The sequence below is a fragment of the Rattus norvegicus genome (assembly GCF_036323735.1).
Source record: "Rattus norvegicus strain BN/NHsdMcwi chromosome Y unlocalized genomic scaffold, GRCr8 chrY_unlocalized_9, whole genome shotgun sequence".
Lineage (NCBI taxonomy): Eukaryota > Metazoa > Chordata > Mammalia > Rodentia > Muridae > Rattus > Rattus norvegicus.
In genome coordinates, this window is record NW_026947412.1 from 301,704 (window position 1) to 322,127 (window position 20,424).

Sequence of the window (20,424 nt, forward strand, 5' to 3'; positions counted from 1 at the left end):
GTTCACATACACCACTATGTTTATAACAGCCTTGTTTATAAAGGACCGAAGCTGTAAAGAGCCCACATGTCCCTCAAAAGACAAACAGATAAGGTGGTACATTTACACAATGGTGTGGTACTGAGGTATTAAATAGAATGACTTCAGGCAATTCATAGGCAAATGGATGAAACTAGAAAATATCATCCTGAGTGAAGTAACCCTAACACAAATAAAGGCACATGGCATTCACTCACTGGTAAGGGGGTAATCTCTCGAATTTCTCAGATACTAAGGATGTGACAGGTTCCCTGGACCTAACATTGTTGACATTAGCCAACATACACAACAACAGTGATACTGAACCTGAAGACACCACCTGCAGTAGATAGACACGGTCCACAGTGCAAGAATGGGACAACTCACCCATCTCTTATTAAATCACAGTTATCCCTGTCTAGTGGAAATGCAGGGCAAAAATGCAGCAGAGGCTGAAGGAAAGGCCATCCAGAGATCTGCAGACACCAAACTGGACACTGTTGCTGATCTTGAGATCTGCTTGCAAACTGGAGTCTGATATGCCTATCCTCTGAGAGGCTCTGCCAGCACAGCCAACCATTGAACTGAGCCTCGAGATCCCAATGGAAGATGTAGGGGAAGGCCTGAAGGAGCTGAAGGGGATTGTAATTAGAGGTCGAATAACGATATCAATTAAGCAGACACCTCAGAGCTCCCATGGCCCTAACAACCAACCATAGAATGTATATGGTCTGGTACCCTACATATGTAGCTGAGGACTGCCTCATCTCACATCAGTGGAAGGGGAAGCACTTGGCCTTTAGATGCTTGATGTCCCAGAGAAGAGTGATTCTAGAGGGGTGAGGGAAGAATGAGTGGGAGATTTGGGGAGGCACCCTCTTAGAGACAAAGTGGAGGAGTATACTGTGGGGTGGTTTATTAACAGGGACTGGAAAGTGGTTAATATTTGCAATGAAAACAAAAACAATGATTAATAATACTAATAATAAAGGAGTGGCATTTTCCATACATTATTTTACTGCACAGGTTAGCTTGGAACATTTATTGTTGCCTAGATGCATATTTCTTCCTACAGTTTCTGATTTCTTGTTTTCTGAGGAGTGTAGCCTTAGGGCTTTCTCTTCATTCAAAGAAGGCATAACACTTAACTCCTTTCTCCAAGCAAGGGTGATTGTAGATATGTCTGTAAAAGGCAGGAGCCATTTCTACAATCTATTTGGGGGTCACCAAAAGAATTAATTACAAGCAAAATTTGTAACACGAACAGTATGTGTTCAATAAACTTACTAGTATTGAATGCATCCCAGGATTTCTAGCCAGGCAACTGTGTACGATAACAAGAGACATTTAGAAATTCAATATATGTGACTAGAGAAAATACATTCCATTGAGTAGCATACTCAATATTTCAAAAATATCATCATGGAAATAATATTAAGAGCTTTAGGACAAGAAAAAATAATGAACACCAAGTCACAAGCATCACAGAAACACCTGGAAGTCACATGGAATTCTAATATCAATCACACGCATTCTATGCTCTATTCATATCCTATTACATGTTCATTCCCTAACACAGTCCACCAGTGATTTTCTAGTCCCTACAGTCTCTGAGGAGCAAGGGTCTGGATCAGCTTTTCACATTCGGTTTTGAGGCTCCAAGACACATGACTGCACCACTGATGGCCTTCAGTTTACAGGAAACTACCCTGTTTTAAGAGTCGCTTGACTGCACAGTGTCTTAAGCACTCCTTGCCCTTTCCGTTCATGTTGATCCTTCCAGAATCCCTTGTCTTGGCCCCTGACAGTGTGCACAAGAGCAGATAGCACTCTGGATTCAAAGGAGGAGAGTCGACAGGGATCCTCCCCATTCAGAAAGCTTGGATGATCGCCCGCTACTACAAGCAGAATTGACAAGTGAGGCAGCTCCTGACTGGGCCATGAAGACCTCGCGACTGCCTCCTGCAGACCTCGCGACTTCCCGGTGCAGACCTCACGACCCCCGTGCAGACCTCGCGACTGCACCATGCAGTCCTCGCTACTGCCCCGTGCTAACTCGAGGACAGGCCCTCTCGAGCTTTGGTTGTTTCCTGAGATCAATGGTCACTCGAGATTTCCCTGCTTTGCCTTCCGGACTTGTCCAAAGTTCTCGGGAGAGAGAGCAATACTCAAATGATACAGCTCAACTGATGTTCCTCACCACTGGGAAGTACATTCACTGCCACTTCACGAGTAGTAGCCCATTTGCCATTTCTTGTTCAATTTCCTAACGACTAAAAGGCCAGATGTGTGGAGAGAGGCCAGTGAGCTTCATCCCGGACTTTACCCTCTGACCATGCACCGCCGATTTCCCAGCCTCCTCGGCCTTGGAACGTCTTTAGAGTCCCCCAAGATGATTATAACACCGGACTCCAATGGGGGAAGCACTTTAAGGGTTCCCAGTGTTCGCCACCTGAGACCGCCTTCAGTGTCCCCCAACCGGATTATAACTTCCTACACCAGTGTGGGAAGCAATTGAACAGCAGAGACCCGAGCGACTTTGTACCTCCCGGACTACTTAGACGCACTCGGTACAAGTTCAGATGCACAAAACCCTATGAAGACCAGAGATTCAAAAAAACCTGATATTCGTGCTACAGAAAAGCTACGGAAACTCGAAGATCATATGAAGGCTTCAGTCAGTAAGGGGGTCCTAGACCACAGACCGGAACTGACAGAGAAGAAGAAATGGACAGTTCCACTTCCTCTGAGGGTTCCTGAGGGCATGAGTAATTCACTGACCAAGGATAGCAGATCACTGAGTAACCCACTGACCAGGGATACCAGAACATGTGCTTACATCCTGCTACCAGAAAAAGAGTGGCCGCATCTTTAGTGCTCATTCTTGGGAAGATGAAAAAAAAAGTGGGTTATTTCTACTGGGTTTGAAGAAAATATGGACTTTGACGAGTTGGTAGCCAGAGTGCCTGCAACATCTACAAAACACAGTACTGGAGAGAACACTGAAAGATTCAAAGTAGATCACACTATGCCTGGCCCACCTTCTGCTGACTCTTCTACTGACAAACTTGGACAGGTAATTTCCCCACACTTTCCAGGTTCCCAACATCCTTCCCTATCTAGACATGGAGAACTTCGATCTCCCATTTTACCCCAAGATGTTCCTATCCACCCAGGACTTTGCGGAAATAACCAAATGTTTCCAATGTTCTATAGGGTTATTCCACATTTGCCCAAGTGTCCAAAATTCTTCCCACAGATACTGAACGGAAAATGATACATTCTCCTCTTCCAGAAGGAGTGTTTTTTTTTTTTCTTCAATCTTTATTAACTTGAGAATTTCTTATTGACATTTCAAATGTTATTTTCTTTCCAGGTTTCCATGTTAACATTTTCCTAGCCCCTCCCACTCCCCTTCTACAGGGGTGTTACTGTCCGATTCTCCCCCACATTACTGCCCTTCTCCCAACAATGCCATTCACTGGGGGTTCAGTCTTGGGAGGACCAAAGACTTCCCCTTCCACTGGTGCCCCTACTAGGCATTCAGTGATTCCTATGATTTTGGAGACCAGGGTCAGTTCATGTAAAGTCTTTGAGTAGTAGCTTAGTCTCTGGAAGCTCTGGTTGGTGGGCATGTTATTTCACATGGGGTCTCAAGCCCCTTCAGTTCTTTTAGGCCTTTCTCTGATTCCTTCAACGGGGATCCGTTTCTCAGTTCAGTGGTTTGCTGCTGGCATTTGCCTAAGTATTTACCATTATCTGGCTTTGTGTCTCAGGAGAGATCTACATCCAGTTCCTGTCAGCCTGCCACTCTTTGCTGCTTCATCCATTTATTTAGTTTGGTGGCTGTATATGTATGGGCCCCAATGACTTTTCCTTCATTCTCTTCTCTAAACATTGACACCCTGTGCCCTACTATGGGTATTCTTGTTCCCCTATTAAAGAAGGAGTGAAGCATCCACATTACAGTTATCCTTCTTGAAATTCCTGTGGTCTGTGCATCTTGGGAAATCAGAGCATTTGGGTTAATATCCGCTTATCATTGACTACATACCATGAGTGTTTTTTCTGTGATTGGGTTACCTCACTCAGGGTGATATTTTCTAGTTCCATCCACTTGCCTATGAATTATATGATGTCATTTTTTGAGAGTTGAGTAGTATTCCTTTGTGTAGATTTATCACATTTTCTGTATCCATTCCTCTCTTGAAGGGCATCTGGGTAATTTCCTTCTTCTTCTGTGAATATAGTGGAGCATGAGTCTTTGTTGTATGTTGGAGAATGTTTTGGGTATATGCTCAGGGGAGATATACTTGGGTACATAGATAGTGCAATACCCAGTTTTCTAAAGAAGCTCAAAGAATGATTTTTACCAGTCTGCAATCCCACCAAAAATGGAGGAGTGCTCTTTTTTTTCTCTATATCCTTGCCAGAATCTGCTGTCACCTGAGATTTTTTTTTTGTAGCCATTCAGACTGGTGTGACGTGGAATGTCAGGGTTGTTTTGATTTGCATTTTCCTTATGATTAAACATGTTGAAAATTATTTTTTTCTCCATATTTATTAACTTGGTTATTTTGTTTTTTAACATTTCAATTGTTACTCCCTTTCCCAGTTTCTCGACCAACATCCCCGTATCCCATACACATCCCCTTCTATATAGGTGCTAGCTCCCCTTCCTCCCTCATTAGTGCCTCCCCAAAACAATCCCATTTAATGGTGAATTCAGTCTTGGCAGGACCAAGGTCTTCCCCTTCCACTCGTTCTCTTCCTAGGATATTCATTGCTACCTATGAAGTTCGAGCCCAGGGTCAGTCCATGTATAGTTTTTGGGTAGTGGCTTAGTCTATGGAAGCTCTGCTTGGTTGACATTGTTGTTCAGATGGGGTCTCGAGCCCCTTCAAGCTCAACTGATTCCTGATTCCTTCAACAAGTGTCCCGTTCTCAGTTCAGTGGTTTGTTGCTGACATTTGCCTGTTTATTTGCTGTATTCTGGCTGTGTCTCTCAAGAGAGATCTACATCTGGATCCTGTCAGCCTTCACTTTTTTGCATCATCTCTTATCTCCTTAGGTTTCTGTATATGTATGGGCCACATGTGTGGGAGACTGTGAATGGGTGTTCCTTCTGTCTCTGTTGTAAACTTTACCTCCCCATCCTCTCCCAAGTATATTATTGTTCCCCATTTAAAGAAGGAGCAAAGCATTCACATTTTGGTCAACCTTCTTAAGTTTCACATGTTCTGTGCATCTAGGGTAATTGGTCTAATACCCACTTATCAATAAGTGCATACCATGTGTGATTTTCTGTGATTGGGTTACTCACTCAGGATGATATTTTCCACTTCCATCCATTTGCCTATGAATTTCATAAAGTCATTGTTTTTGATAGCTGAGTAATATTACATTGTGTAGATGTACCACATTTTCTGTATCCATTCCTCTGTTGAAGGCATCTGTGTTCTTTCCAGTTCCTGGCTATTATAAATCAGGCTGCTATGAACATAGTGGAGCATGTGTCTTTGTTACATGTTGGGGCATATTTTGGGAATATGCCCAAGAGAGGTATAGCTGGTTCCTCAGGTAGTTAAATGTCCAATTTTCTGAGGAAGCTCTGCACTGATTTCCAGAGTGGTTGTACCAGTCTGCAATCCCACCAACAATGGAGGCCTGTTCCTCTTTCTTGACATCCTTGCCAGCATCTTTTATCATCTGAGTTTACATCTTAGACATTCTGACTGGTGTGCGGTGGAATCACAGTGTTGTTTTGATTTGCATTTGCCTTAAGACTAAAAATGTTGCACATTTCTTTAGGTGTTTCTCTGCCATTTGATATTCTTCAGCCGTGAATTCTTTGTTTTGCTCTGAACCCCATATTTCAATAGGGTTATTTGTCCCCCTTTAGTCTAACTTCATGATTTAGAGTTTGACAATCATTATCCTAAGGATCCTTTGCTACAATTTTTTACTGAGCATCCAGTGATCTTTCCTCAGGTCACTGCCTCAGAGCATTAGATATTTATACAGATGGCTCCAAAACAGGTGTAGGTGCCTACATGTTTGATTCTCAAGAAACAGTATTGATTCAGTACAGTCCAGGAACACCCCAAATCACAGAATATAAAATGGTATTGGAAGTTTTTAAAATATTTCATGATTCTTTTAATTTAATTTCTAATTCTGCTTATGTAGTTTACGCTCACTTGAAATTTCAGGGCCAATTACTTCGAGTAATACTGTATGTCAAATTATTTTCGAATTACAAAAATTGATTTGGGTCAGAAAAAATAAGTTTTTCATACAACATATCCGAGCTCATACTAATTCGCCTGGTCCTGTGGACAATAATAACGACTTGGTGGATGCTAGTACTCATAGAGAATTTATTTTTCATGCAGCTCCAGTTGATCTTAGTAGAGAATTGCATCAAAAGATTCATGTTCCTGCCTTTACAAAAGTTTAACATCTCTAGGGCTACAGTTCGTGATGTGGTGTTAGTTGCCAGAATTGTGTTCAATTTCACCACCCTTGTCATGTGGGGATTCACCCTTGTTGTCTGATCCCTCTAAAACTTTGGCAGATGGATGTCACACACATATTTCAATATGGAAATTTAAAATATGCTCATTTTTCTGTTGATACTTGTTCTGGTATTATACATGCTACTCTGGTGACTGGTGAAAAGGCTAGTAATGCCATTAGTCATTGCTTAGACACATGGGTGGCCTGGAAAAGCCTGATAGTGTTAAGACAGACAACGGGTCTGCCTACACAGCAAAGTCCTTTAAGGAATTTTGCCAGACAATGCAGGTTTGTCATACTACCGGATTACCATACACTCCCTAGTGGCAAGGAATTGTGGAAAGAGCACATTGTACCTTAAAAGGGCTTATAAAAAGCAAAAAGGGGGATTTGCCAGTGGCCAAACACCAAAAGAAGAACATTCATTAGCTCTTTTTACGCTAAATTTCTTAATTTTGTCCGTGCATGGCCGCTCTGTCACGGATTGCCATGCTGCTACTACACCTATGTGTAATGCAGAAGAAAAGTGGAAGGAATATTAACTGGTGAATGGTGTGGGCCAGATCTTGTGATTTCGAGGTCTAGGGGAGCTGTTTGTCTTTTTCCGCAGAACCAAGAAAATCCAATTTGTACCTGAGCACTTGACTCGAAAATTGCCTTCTGCTCTTCCTGAAGATGAGACTACGAACCCTACTATAACTGGGAATGGTAATTCAGGTTGATTCACTAATCTTGTGGGCTATTGCCAGATCCTGGCCAGTACCCATGCCTGTTCATAGCAATTCAACTGTTTTGCCAAACTTTTCCTCTGCCTCCTGTTTGTGTGATGCTCCCTGTATTTTGCCAAATGGAGAAATGCCCCAATGGTATGCAGCCATTAACTTTTCTCTGTCGCATACCTTATGTTTTATTTTAAGAACTCTTCCCTGCATTGCATTTGGTTGCGTAGAGCCACATTTCAATATTCAATATAATATAAGCTCTAATGTGAGCAATATACCCATTTGGTATCTGGCCTCCTATTAGTTAATCAAAGGATAGATTTAGTTCAAGGACAAATTGAAGCACCTTACCATATTACGCAGCTGTCCTGCTTTTCTTCCCATAGAGGCTTATGCATTACTCCTTTACAAGTTAACTTTTCTCAGCATTCTCAACAGAGCAAAGAAATCTTGAATTATCTGAAAGGGAACTATTCCATGAAAGCAGAGCAACTATCAAGACAATTGCTGATGTAGATTGCTGACTTAACAGCACTAGGTTGGACCCTATCACAGTTGAAGACTTTACGTCATGGATTGCCAATGCTTTCTCCCTTTATTATGGAGTGGGCAGGTATGTTTGCCTGGGGAGCTATTTTCCTCCTTGGATGCAGAGTATGTCTCTAGCTTATTGGCCATTTAAAAAGATAACATGTCAGACAAAAAGCGGTTGTTTACCAGGCTATGATCGTCTTTGAAAATGGTGCTTCTCCCAACATAGGGCTGGCCTCTTTATAAGATTAAGTGTTCGCCCTAGATCATTTTTGTCATTGTCATGTGGAATCATTGTATCCAGAGATGGGTAAATATCCTGGAGTTCGGTCCAACCTGAGACAGGAGGCCCAGTGGTTGTATGTGAACCCAATTATGGGTAAGTCTGAGTCATCATCAGGAATGACCTAAGACAGGAGCAATGAAAAGAATGATGTTACACCCAGATCTAGACCATTCATATTATTAAACAAAAAAGGGGGAGAAGTGGGGAGCAGCATGGTAAAACAAAGATGGCGCAGACATCCTGTCCCGTGTGGTAGTAAATGACTTATCGAGGATGCATAGGCTTGTCCACTTGCCAGGGCGGCCTTATGATAATGAGGTAATCCAGAGCCCTGCTGTGGTGAACAAAGGTATTTGTATACAGCTCATGCATGGAATTTGCACCTGGCATCAGTTGGATGGGACAGGAATGTGCTAATGAGGGATTCATGCTCTGCCAATCCATGAAGGACAAGTAGCAGAGTAATAGTGGGGTGATCCATGATCCACCAATCCCTGAAGGACAATTAGCATAACCACAGTCTCTTCTCTACATAAGGCGAGCGCTTTTGCTGCTTGAGTTCCCCTTATCAGTAAAGAGGTGATCCCGCAATAAAGGCTGTTAAGAAGAATCCCACTGTGTTGCGTATTCCTTGCCAGCCGAGGTGGACGTGACACTTCAGAATAAAAGTCGTAGAAAGATCAGGAATTGAAGGCCCATTTCTAAACATAGTGAAAGAAATATACTGTAAACCTCTAGATAACATCAAACTAAATGGGGAGTAACTTGAAGCAGTCTCACTAAAATCAGGGACTAGATAAGGCTGCACCACTTTCTGCCTACTTATTCAAAACAGGACTCCATGTCATAGACAGAGAAACCAGACAACAAAAGGAGGTCAAAAGGATACAATTGGAAGGTTAGATATCAAAATATCACTATTTGCAGATGATATGATTGTATACTTAAGTGACCCCAAAAGTTCCACCAGAGAACTACTTAATCTGATAAATAACTTCAGCAAAGTGTCAGGGCATAAAATTAACTCAAACATACCAGGAGCCTTCCTATCCTAAATGGATAAACAAGCTGAGAATGAAAATAATGAAATCATACACTTCACAATAGTCCCAAATAATGTAAAATATCTTGTTGTGAGATTTACCAAGCAGGTGAATAATCTGTATGACAAGAAATTCATGTCTCTGAAGAGAGAAATTGAAGAAGAACTCAAAAGATACAATGAGCTTCCATGCCCATGAATTGACAGAATTGATATAGTAAAGATGACCATTTTGCCAAAAGCAATCTACACAATCAATGCAATCTCCGTCAAAATTACAATTCAATTCTTTAATAGAGAGAGAAAGAGCAATTTGTAAAATCATTTGGAATAAGAAAAAGCCATGATAGCTAAAACTATCCTCAACAATAAAAGAACTTCTGCGGGAACCACCACCCCTGAACTCCAGCAGTATTACAGAGCAATAGTGATAAAAACTCCATGTTTTTTGTAGAGAAACAGACAGATAGAGAGTGAAAAAGAATTGAAGACCCAGAAATGAACCCACAAACCTTTCACTTGATCTTTGGCAATGGAGATAAATCCATCCAAAGGAAGAAATATAACATTTTCCGAAAAAAGGGCTGGTTGAACTGGAAGTCAGCATGAAGATGAGGGCATATTATACCATTTTAAGACCATGTACAAAGCTTAAGTACGAGTGAATCAAGGACCTTCACATCATACCAGATACACTCAAACTAATATGTAGGGAGAAGCTAAAGATGGCTCCGAAATCCGGTGATCATTAGTGATAAACAACTACAAAGTGCATGTCGTGACATTTCTCCAGCAGTTATCAGACTGGAGTAATATTCATGTTAATAAGGTATTTCATACTCCACCAATCCCCAGAGAACAAATTTACAACCACAGCCTGTCTTGTATTTAAGTCAGGTGCCTTTGTTCCCCAGGGTCCCCCATATCAAGAATGAGGTTTTCCTGCAAAAAAGGCTGTTGAGAAGAATCCAATGGTGTTGTGTCTTCCTTACTGGACGACTTGGGCACTACAACTTGTACGGGGACCCAAGAAAATTCTCTTTTCTCAAGTGGATTCGGAACTTTTCAGCCTTAGGACTGTGACGTGAGGAAGTTTCTTGATGGGACGATAAAGCTCCTGGATAAGAGATCATAAAGCTCCCAGAAAAGGGACGATAAATATCCCAGATAGTGTCGATCAAGTTCTGGTGTGTTAGGGACTATAAAATTTCCCTAATGGGAAAATAAGTTTCTCTGGAGTAAGCAGAGACGATGAAAGCCTTGTTTTACAGGCAAAAAGGTGAGTGAAACGTGGCAAAGTTTTATTTTCCCCAAATGATCTTCTGTGGGTTGTACTAACACTTTTGCCTTTTACCCTTTTTGTGTGGTGGTGTTGCTACTGTTTGAATTGCCACCATCCAGGCCATGAATACATGTGCTGGGTAGAGACCACTAATGATGAGCTACAAACTGGTGTGTAAATAAACACTCCAGCTTGCCCTGCTCGTAAATCAATAGTAAATAAGGTCGTAGATCGTGGGAAACTCACACTCCACCCCCTCCTGTCAGCTATTCAGGAGCTTGTTGGTCAGCGTAAGCTTAAAATCAAAAGGAAAAGAGACAAGGAAACTTGAGGAAGAAATCACTCTTAAATAAAATTTCCCCAGATAAGGCCTCTGGCTAAGGAGTAAGTGTAGTAGAAGGAAATTTAATTTTATGGACCCTGCTCTAGTAGTGGTGTGTTGGTTGATTCCCAATGTTAATTTTTGAAACATAGTGTTTTATCTGTGCTTTTGTTCCCAGCCCACACAGTAGGGGGGAGCAAAACTAGCTGCGGAGCTGCTACAGTGAACATGGAAACTTCTCAGTCTCACCCAATTTTCCTGGCTCTTCAAGAGCTGTTTGAAAGAAATAGACAGGATAAAAAGAAGCACTATAGAGAGATTTCTTAGTGATTTCGAAGCCATTACTCCTTGGCTAACTCTCTGGGAATCTCATGGTTGACAGCTGAGATAAGCTGGGAAAAGATTTAAATTTTGCTTGGGAGCAAGGAACTATAAAGACAGAGGATGGGCCGGTTTGGCACTTAATGAATACCTGCCTAGAAGATCAGAAATGCTGTTAACAGGCTATAGAAAAGGGACAGGCTGTGTTAGAAATGTTACAGAAAGAACAATCTGAAAAGGCTGAGCATAAGGCGGGGGAAGACTCTAAGTAAAACAAGAACTAGAAAGGAATTTATCCATAACTGAAAGAACAAGGTCAGAAGAAAAAATTCCACTTGCTCCCAGTTGAACACCTGACCTTCAACATTTGCTCACAGAAAGAGAGTGCTCATTAAGACAACTTCCTTAAGAGAGTCTGCCTTATCTGCTGGCTTTATTCCAAGAGAGGAGTCAGTCTCCAGCATTAAGTTACATTTCCCCTTGATCTCCAGCATTAAGTTACTTTTCCCCTTCATCATCATTAACATGGAGAGTGCCTTTGATCCTGTCCCCTCAGCAGCCAGTTTCTGCCCCTATGGTAAAAATGCCCCAGATTTGGGGACAGGGGGTGCCTAAAGTAGTTTCAAAAATGTCTACAGCAGAGTATGAGTAACTTTGTCTTTCTAGACAGAACAGGCTTTGCTCTAAGATGATAAGAGGTGAAAGTCTTGGCATAGGCTCTTCACCTTACTCCAATAAGGGGTTGTGACCAAGGTCAAGATTAAAGTTTTCTTTTCCATGGGCCTTTAGCCCTCTGAGACAGTTTGATAAAGGGCCACTGTTGAGGTCCTGAAAGTCCCAGGTGAACTGGTTACAATTCTTTTGTCAGTCTTTTGATGAAAAAATCATGTAAAAACATTAAATGACTTTCAAAAGTTACTAGGAAGAATAAATTGAATTTGACCCTATATTAAAATGCCTAAAGTAGATTTACAACCACTCTATGAGATCCTGAAAGGAAATTCTCAGGTTACATCACCCTGTGCTGTAACCAAGGAAGCAAAATCATCCTTGAGAAAAGTAGAAGAAAGACTGGAAAAAGCAATGCTAAGAAGGTAAAAGGAAAAGGAGGTTCTCTTTTTGTGTATACTGAGAACTTTTCGTCAGCCTACAGGAGTGCTATGGCAAAAAGGACCACTACTGTGGATTTATCCCCATATTTCTCCGAATAAAACCCTTGAATATTTTTCCTCTGCTGTCGAACAGCTTGCTATGTTAGGTGTTAAATCTTGTATTCAGCATATTGTTATTTTGTCCAAAAAAATTATACCATATACTACCACTCAGGTGGAAACATTGTGTGCCCTGATAGATGACTGGGCCATATTATGATGTAGTTTTGATGGAGAGTTTGAAAATCATTATGCTAAGGATTGTTTGTTACAATTTTTTTTACTGAACATCCTGTGATCTTTCCTAAATTCGCTGCCTCAGAGCCTTTGTCTGGAGCGTTAGATATTTATAGAGATAGCTCCAAAACAGGTGTAGGTGCCTATATGGTTTATTCTCAAGAACCAGTATTAATTCAATACAGTCCAGGCACCCCCCAAATTGCAGAATGTAAAATTGTATTGGAAGTTTTTAAAAGAATTCATGACTCTTTGAATATAATTTCTGATTCTGCTTAAGTAGTTAATGCTCTGCGCTCACTTGAAATTGCAGGACCAATTATGTCGACTAGTACTGTGGGTCAAATTCTTTTAGTATTACAAAAATTGTTTTGGGCCAGAAAAAATAAGTTTTTCATACAACATATCCGAGCTCATACTAAATTGCCTCGTCCCATGTCCAATAATAACATCCTGATGGATGCTAGTACTCATAGAGATTTTATTTTTCATGCTGCTCTGGTTGATCTCGCTAGAGAATTTCATCAAAAGTTTCATGTTCCTGTTTTCACTCTTCAACAAAAATTTAAAATCTCTAGAGCTGCAGCTCGTGATGTTGTATAAAGGTGAGAATTGTGTTCAGTTACACCTCCTTCCTCATGTGTGAATTAACCCTCGTGGTCTGATCCCGCGAAAATTTTGACAGATGGATGTCACATACATATCTCAATTTGGAAATTTAAAATATGCTCATGTTTCTGTTGATACCTGTTCCCGTATTATACATGCCCCTCTGATGACTGGTGAAAAGGCTCGTAATGCCATTAGTCATTGCTTACAGACATGGGCAGCCTGGGGAAAGCCTGATAGTCTCAATACAGACAACGGTCCTGCCTACACTGTAAACTCCTTTCACTCATTTTGCCAGACAGTGCAGGTCAGTCATAGTACTAGATTGCCATACAATCCCCAAGGTCAAAGAATTGTGAAAAGAATAGATCGTACCTTAAAAGAGCTCTTTCAAAAACAAAAAGGGGAAATTGCCAATGGCAGAACACCAAGAGAACAGTTGTCTTTAGCTCCTTTTACTCTAAATTTCTTAATTTTAGATGTGCATGGCCGCACTGCTGCGGATCGCCATGCTGCTACTAAACCTATGGCTAATGCAGACTTAAAGTGGAAGGATGTTTTAACTGGTGAATGGTGTGGCCCAGACTCGTAATTTTGAGATCTAGGGGCGCTGTTTGTGTTTTTCCACAGAATCAAGACAATCCAATATGGGTGCCTGAATATTTGACTTGCAAACTGCCTCCTGCTATTCGTGAAGATGAGACTACGAACCCTACCATTACTGGTGGAAATGGTAATCCAGGTTGATTCACTCACTCTGTGTGCCATTGCCAGATACTGGCCAGTACTTATCCCAATTCACAGCAATTCTACTGTTTTCCAACTTTTTCTGTACATCCTGTTTGCATGATGTTCCTTGTATAGCGCCAAATGTAGAATTGCCCCAACGGTATACTGCCACTAATAATTCTTTGTTACATACATTATGTTTCACTCTTAAAAATTCCTCCCAGCATTTTATATGGTTGTGAAGGACCACATTGGCCAATTGGTTAGATCGTATGAACAATAGTGCTGTGGGCACTGGAACCATCCTGGCTGCTTTGAGTCAAATTGCCCAAGTAGCTTCTTCAGGCAGTGAAAACACATCAATCAATAATTCTGCTAAGTTGAACATTACAACTTTGATTAGGATACATAATTGTAGTTTTTCATGTATTACTCTTTACAGGTTAACTTTTTTTAAAAGCATGTATGTATGTATGTATGCATGCATGCATGCATGTATGTATGTATGTATGTATGTATGTATGTGTATGTCTATATGTGTATGAGTACATAAGGACATATGTTTATATATTGTACATATATTTATATTTGTATATGTATATATGTATATATTTGTATATATGTGTATGTGGCCACATGTATATATGTGTGTGTGTGTGTGTGTGTATATATGTTTATATATGTGTGTACATATATATATATATATATGTGTCTGTACGTGTATATATGTAACATACAAATGCACTCTATTTTCTAATTTTATGAAACAATTCTGATGTATACATTAGTACTCAAGAATTTTAAAAGCTGCTTTATAAATTTTGATTCAGGTTAAATTTCAGTTCAGAAAACAGATTCAATAAAGATAATTAATTTTTATGCTATCAAATTTCTCAACTATTTCATAAAAACATAAATATTTACTTTAGTTATGTGACTGTATACCTTTTAGCATGAAACATAACTAATTAGCTTTTCCAGCATGTGATATAATTAGAAGATAATACTAGACCTATGTGAGGGAGAAAATATATCAAAGTAGTGCAATATGTGATAGATCAGAGTGATAGATAGATAGATACATACATACATACATACATTCATACATACATACATACATACATACATGCATATTTACACTGATTAAAGATCACAGATGATATTGTCTACTTTCCTGTCCATCACCGCTAACCTCTACCCCTCACCTTTTATAGTGATTGTCCCCTCCACATTGATATCCCCTTACTTAATGTCCCAGACAAATAAATATCCAAACTTTTAAAATTGGTTAGAGTGCTAAACCAAGAATTCTCAACTGAGGTACCTCAATAGCTGAGAAAAACATCAAGAAATGTTCAACATCCATACTTATCTGAAAAAGGCAAATCAAAATGAACCAGAGATTCTACATTACACCAATCTCAATGACTAAGATAAAAAACTGATGCAGTAGCAGAGTAAGCTAGGATGTAGACAAATGGAACACTCCCTCACTGCTGGTGTTATTAGTACCTGTAGAGCCACTTTGGATAGCAATATGGACGTTCAGAGAAAATTGCAAATAGCTTTACCTGAAGACCCAGCTTTACCACTCACTTCAACACATATACTCAACCTTGATCCACATACAAAAAGGACATGAGGTTGAACAGGTTCACAACAGCCTTACTTACAATAGTCGAATGCTGGGCGCAAGCGTGATTTACCTCAACTCCACTGAGGAATAAATAGAGAAAGTGTGCTATATTTAAACAAAGGAACACTACTAAGGTATTAAAAATGAGGACACCAAGAACTTTGTAGGCAAAGGGATGGTGCTGGAAATTAGTGAAGTAACAGAGATCAAAAAGGACATAACATGGGATGAACTTAGTGACAAATGGATGTTAGCCATAAAGCTCAGAACTCCCATTATTGAGAGCATTTATCACATGAAAGGTAACATGTTAGGAGGCCAGATTGCGAATCCTTGCAAACAACTTAGAAGGGAGAACAAAATAATCATGGAAGGCAGAGGGACGGAGGGACTTATTTAGAGGTAGAGAATGATGGACAAAGTAGGGGGAGTTGCAACAATGAAAAGAGACAGGAGAGAATTCCAGAGGAAAAGTGTAATAAATGACAATAAACATCAGTGGTTGGTGGTGAACTTGGGTTTCCCCATAAAAGTCCCAGGTGCCAGGGATGCAAGAGGTTCTGATAAACCTAATGGAATGATGGTAGTTGAAATACCAAGCAGCAAAGAGATAGAACCATTAGAGACTGCCTCCTGTAGCTAGACGTGCCCACCAGTGAAGGAATGGTGCTTCCCACACAGTTCAAAATCTTTATCCTATATACATCCAAGGTCTAAAAAAAGACAAATACAAAAACAGAGCAAAAACTGAAGGAAAGGCCCTTCAGAGACACACCACCATAAGAAACATTTCTTCCACAGACTCTAAATCCTGGCCCTATTCCTGATTTCAAATGTGCTTACAGATAAGACCCTAATATGTTTGCCCTCTGAGGGGCTCTGCCATCACCTGACTGTGACAGATGCAGAAACACCTAAGCATTTGAGAGCACCTGACAGCCACAAAAGAAGAGTTAGGGGAATGCCTTAAATATCTGGAGGGGATTGCAACCCAATTTGAAGAATAACAGTATCAACTAAATATAACCTTCAGAGCCTCAGGAAATTTTCCACATCCTAGAGTATGCTTTGCTCAGTCGAAGACTTGTGCTACACAAATAGCAGAGTATATGGTGAAGACAACTGCCTCATCTGCCATATGTGTGAAGGGAGGCAATTGGTCCTGTGGAGACTTCATATCCCAGAGAAGGGGGATGTTAGAGGACTAAAGCGGAAGTGCGCATGTAGATGGGGGAGCACCATATTAGAAAAATGAGGAACAGAATAGCTTAGGGGATTCAAGAAAGAAAGACCAGTTTGGGAAATGACATTTGAAATGTAAGCAAATAAATAGATTATTTTACATATATAATGTATATAATTAATATTTTTAAACAGCAGAGATATTCCCATCTGTCTCCTTAAGGACTGTATATTGCATTATCTGTACTATAGCTTTATTGAAAGTTGAAATCCATAAGTACTGTGAGTTTCTTATTATTGAAATTTCACATAGAAACACCCAATCAATGTTTTATCTTCTGTCCTTATAGCTTTAAATCTTTAGTTTGACAAAAAACATAATTAAATAAAAAAATAGTTTTTATTTCTGTTGCATATGGTTTTCATTCAATGCCTCAAACGTCTCCCAATTTAACTGTACATCTCTGCATTCCCTCCATTGTCATCCTCTTCCCACTCTCTTCACATTTGACATTCCTGTTCCTGACAGTGTTCCTCTGCAATCCATAAGTACATTTGTACATCACAAAGTGAGGATAGTCTGGACCACATCCCTTGACTTTTACACTAAACTAATCAAACTGATACAGTGTGGAGAATTAATATTCAGATTAAAGTGAAAATGTATCCCATTTTTTCTCTTTGGTCCGGATTATCTCATCTATGATGACTTTCACATGATCCATTCATTATCCTGAAAATTACATGCTTTCCTTTTCCAATCTGTAAAAGCACCACATTTTCTTTATGCATTCATTTGTTAAGGAACAACGTGAATATTTCTAAATATTCAAGAGTCTCTATACTAGCATGAATCAACACTTGGATATATTTTCCTCGCGTTATATCTTTAGGTGCATACATTTCCATGTTCCTGAAGAAACATCATACTGATATCCAAAGTTGCTGTAGAAGATTGCATTCCCACCAGAAGAATATCAATGTTCCCCTCTCCCCATAACACAGCAAACATAAGTTGACTCATGTGTTATAAAACTAAAATTTCTGAAAGGGAGGAAAAAAATCTCAGAATAATTTTGATTTGCATTTCTGTATTGTATAAGGATGATAAATATTTCACTTTCGATTCTGAGTCACTTGAGTTTCTTCACTTTTGAATATTTTGCTTAGACATGTAGCCAAATTTAATTATGTTTTCTTGATATATAGTGTTTTAGTTTTTTCTATTATTATTATTTATTGAAGCCCGTTTTTGAACATGTACATGGAAATAATGCTTACTATTTTTGAAAATAGCCACTTTAAACTTATTAAGATCAAATTACATAATGCACATATTCAACTCACAGAATTGGCAGATCTGTTTTAACCAACAGAAATCATAAGGTCGCTTCATGAAGTATCCCTATATAATAAAACATTTTCTATGTACATAATGTTGAGGAATAGAGTTCATATATTTTATTCTTTGAGAATTTCCAAAGAATTTTGATGATAATCTTTCCATTTATTTTACCCACTCACTCTATTTCTTTGAATCCTAAATTTGTATATCTTCTACATTAAAGTACTGTTTAATAACTCTATTATAAACCCTTACAATTAATTTTTCAACCCTCCAACTGAAGATACTTACTGTCCATTGTATGTCAGTTATGTACAGCAGTTTTTAGGCCTTTTCACTGCATTCTTGACTGTTGACTGGCTTGAAGCTTTGCAGGAAACCACAGCTGCTATGTGACATGAGGGCAGCACCTCTTGTATCAAGAAGACGCTTTATGTCTGATCCCATCCACAATTTTGGGGACCTATAGTCTCTTTGCATCTTGTTTCAGGATGGCTTTTTAGCCTTGGGGAAGGGGTATAGCATGTATATCCAACTCATCATGGCTGAAATCAATAAAATGTAGACAAATGTAGACAATATAATGAATGAAAGGAAGGGGTCACTCTTGGAAAGTATTAACAGGATCGTCATAACCTCTGGCCATGTTAGGTAATGAAAGGTTTGAATTAATAAAATGAAAGAGAAAATCGGAAACATGGAGAAAACACAGATTATTTATATTTACAGTCCAAAATCTAGAATTTTTTTAAAGCATTCGGATTTACTGTGGGGAGCGGGTGTAGCAGCAATCCCAAAATGGAGCCCGGGACTGCTGCCGCGTCTCATTAATAGCACCTGAAATTAAGCCATTCCCCATCGTGAGAGCTGCGCAGGCGCACCATGACGATATATCAGACCATGTGACGTGGACCTAGGAATGGAGGTCACGCAGACTGGACGGTTGAGGTGGTTGAGGGAGGATATAAGGGAGTGGGCTCGGGGGCTGGATGGAGGCATTGTTCATGCTTGCAGACAAAAGGGTTCCTGAAAAAACTGCTTTGAGAAGAATGTGTGGTGTCTCTCCTTTCCTGCTGGTCGGGGTTGGAAGTGACAGTAAATACTAGATGTATTTATATACCAATATTAAATCAGCTCATTTTGCATAATTTAAAAAGCTCTATACTAAACAATTACAAAGAATCAGGTTTTTAATTTCTCCCACCTGAAATATCATAGGACCACATGTATTCAGTTGAAAAGAAATGAATATACATTTAAATAGCATTTAAAGTGTCTAAGACTATTCAATAAAGTAGACAAAAGGATTGAATACATTAAAATTGTATTTTGAATCTGGTATTATCTAACAATGACAGACAAAATAAGGAGAGAGAATGAGACAGGGGGACAATGAGGCAAAAGGGAAGGTAATGAGAGAGGGAGAAAGAGTTACAAACGACTGACACAAAGAGAGGAAGAGAGAGAATTACACACTAATTTATACATATACACACATATTCTCAATAAAATACTTGTGAAGAGATTCAAGTCAACATTAAAAATAATCTTCTACCAGATAAGCTTTCTTCAAATCCCAACATAAAAGTTTGATTCATCCTGGGGAAGCTGTAGATATGGAGGATATAGTTCAACATAATAAAGGCAAGGTACAAGAAGCCCAGCACAAGCATCGTGCTAAAGAGAGAAAAATTCAAAGCAGTTCCACTACAAGCAGGAAGAAGACAAGAATAAACACTGGTTTCACAACTATGTATTACAGTATGTGTAATTTTAGCTAGAGCAATATGACAACCGAAGAAGATCCAGGGAATACAAATGAAAAATGAAGAAATGAAAGTGTTCTCATTTGCAGATGTCATGATACCATTTTAAAAACTCTAAAAATATGTCAGTCTCTTAAGACTGAAAAATACAGTCATAATAGCAGAATATCATACGAACACACAACATTCCTTAGCCTCCTTTATGCCAATCCAAACCATACTGTGAGGAAATATGGGTGAAATTCCCCTCACAATACTCTGAAAATATAAAACGAAATATTGTGGACGAAAGTATTTAAAATGCAAAGACCACTATGAATTAGCTAGACGTGATCCTGAATAGAGACAATTTTTCTTTAAAAGATTAAGTTTCTTAAAGCTGAAAATGCATTCATGAAATAGTAGAATTCAAAGTGAACACTCAAAACACGTTATCTTTTTGTTTTCCAATTTCAAACTATGGGCAAGTCATCAGGGAAATATTCCACTTAAACACTCTTAAAATATATATCAAATACCCTGAATTCGCATTGTTAGAAAGAACACTGTGAGTTAGAAGACATATGAAGTAACCATGATACATCCAGTTTATACATAAGAACGTTCCACCTGATGTTCTGAAGGACCTTAAAGCCTTGAATGAATCAAATCTTTTATAGTTTTAAGGATAACTAGATAGTATAATAATGTCAATTTTTGATTAATTAATAAAGTTAATGCAATAAG

General features: G+C 39.3%; 1 long non-coding RNA gene across 1 annotated transcript in view; it reads left to right on the top strand.

Moving 5' to 3' along the window:
* The window catches only part of LOC134484811 (uncharacterized), a 39,227-nt gene extending 29,373 nt beyond the window's left edge, over positions 1–9,854 (top strand). Inside the window, exon 4 of the long non-coding RNA XR_010062644.1 lies at positions 7,148–9,854. This is a non-coding gene — a long non-coding RNA (uncharacterized LOC134484811). The remainder of the gene's footprint in view (positions 1–7,147) is intronic.
* The last annotated feature ends 10,570 nt before the right edge of the window (positions 9,855–20,424 follow it).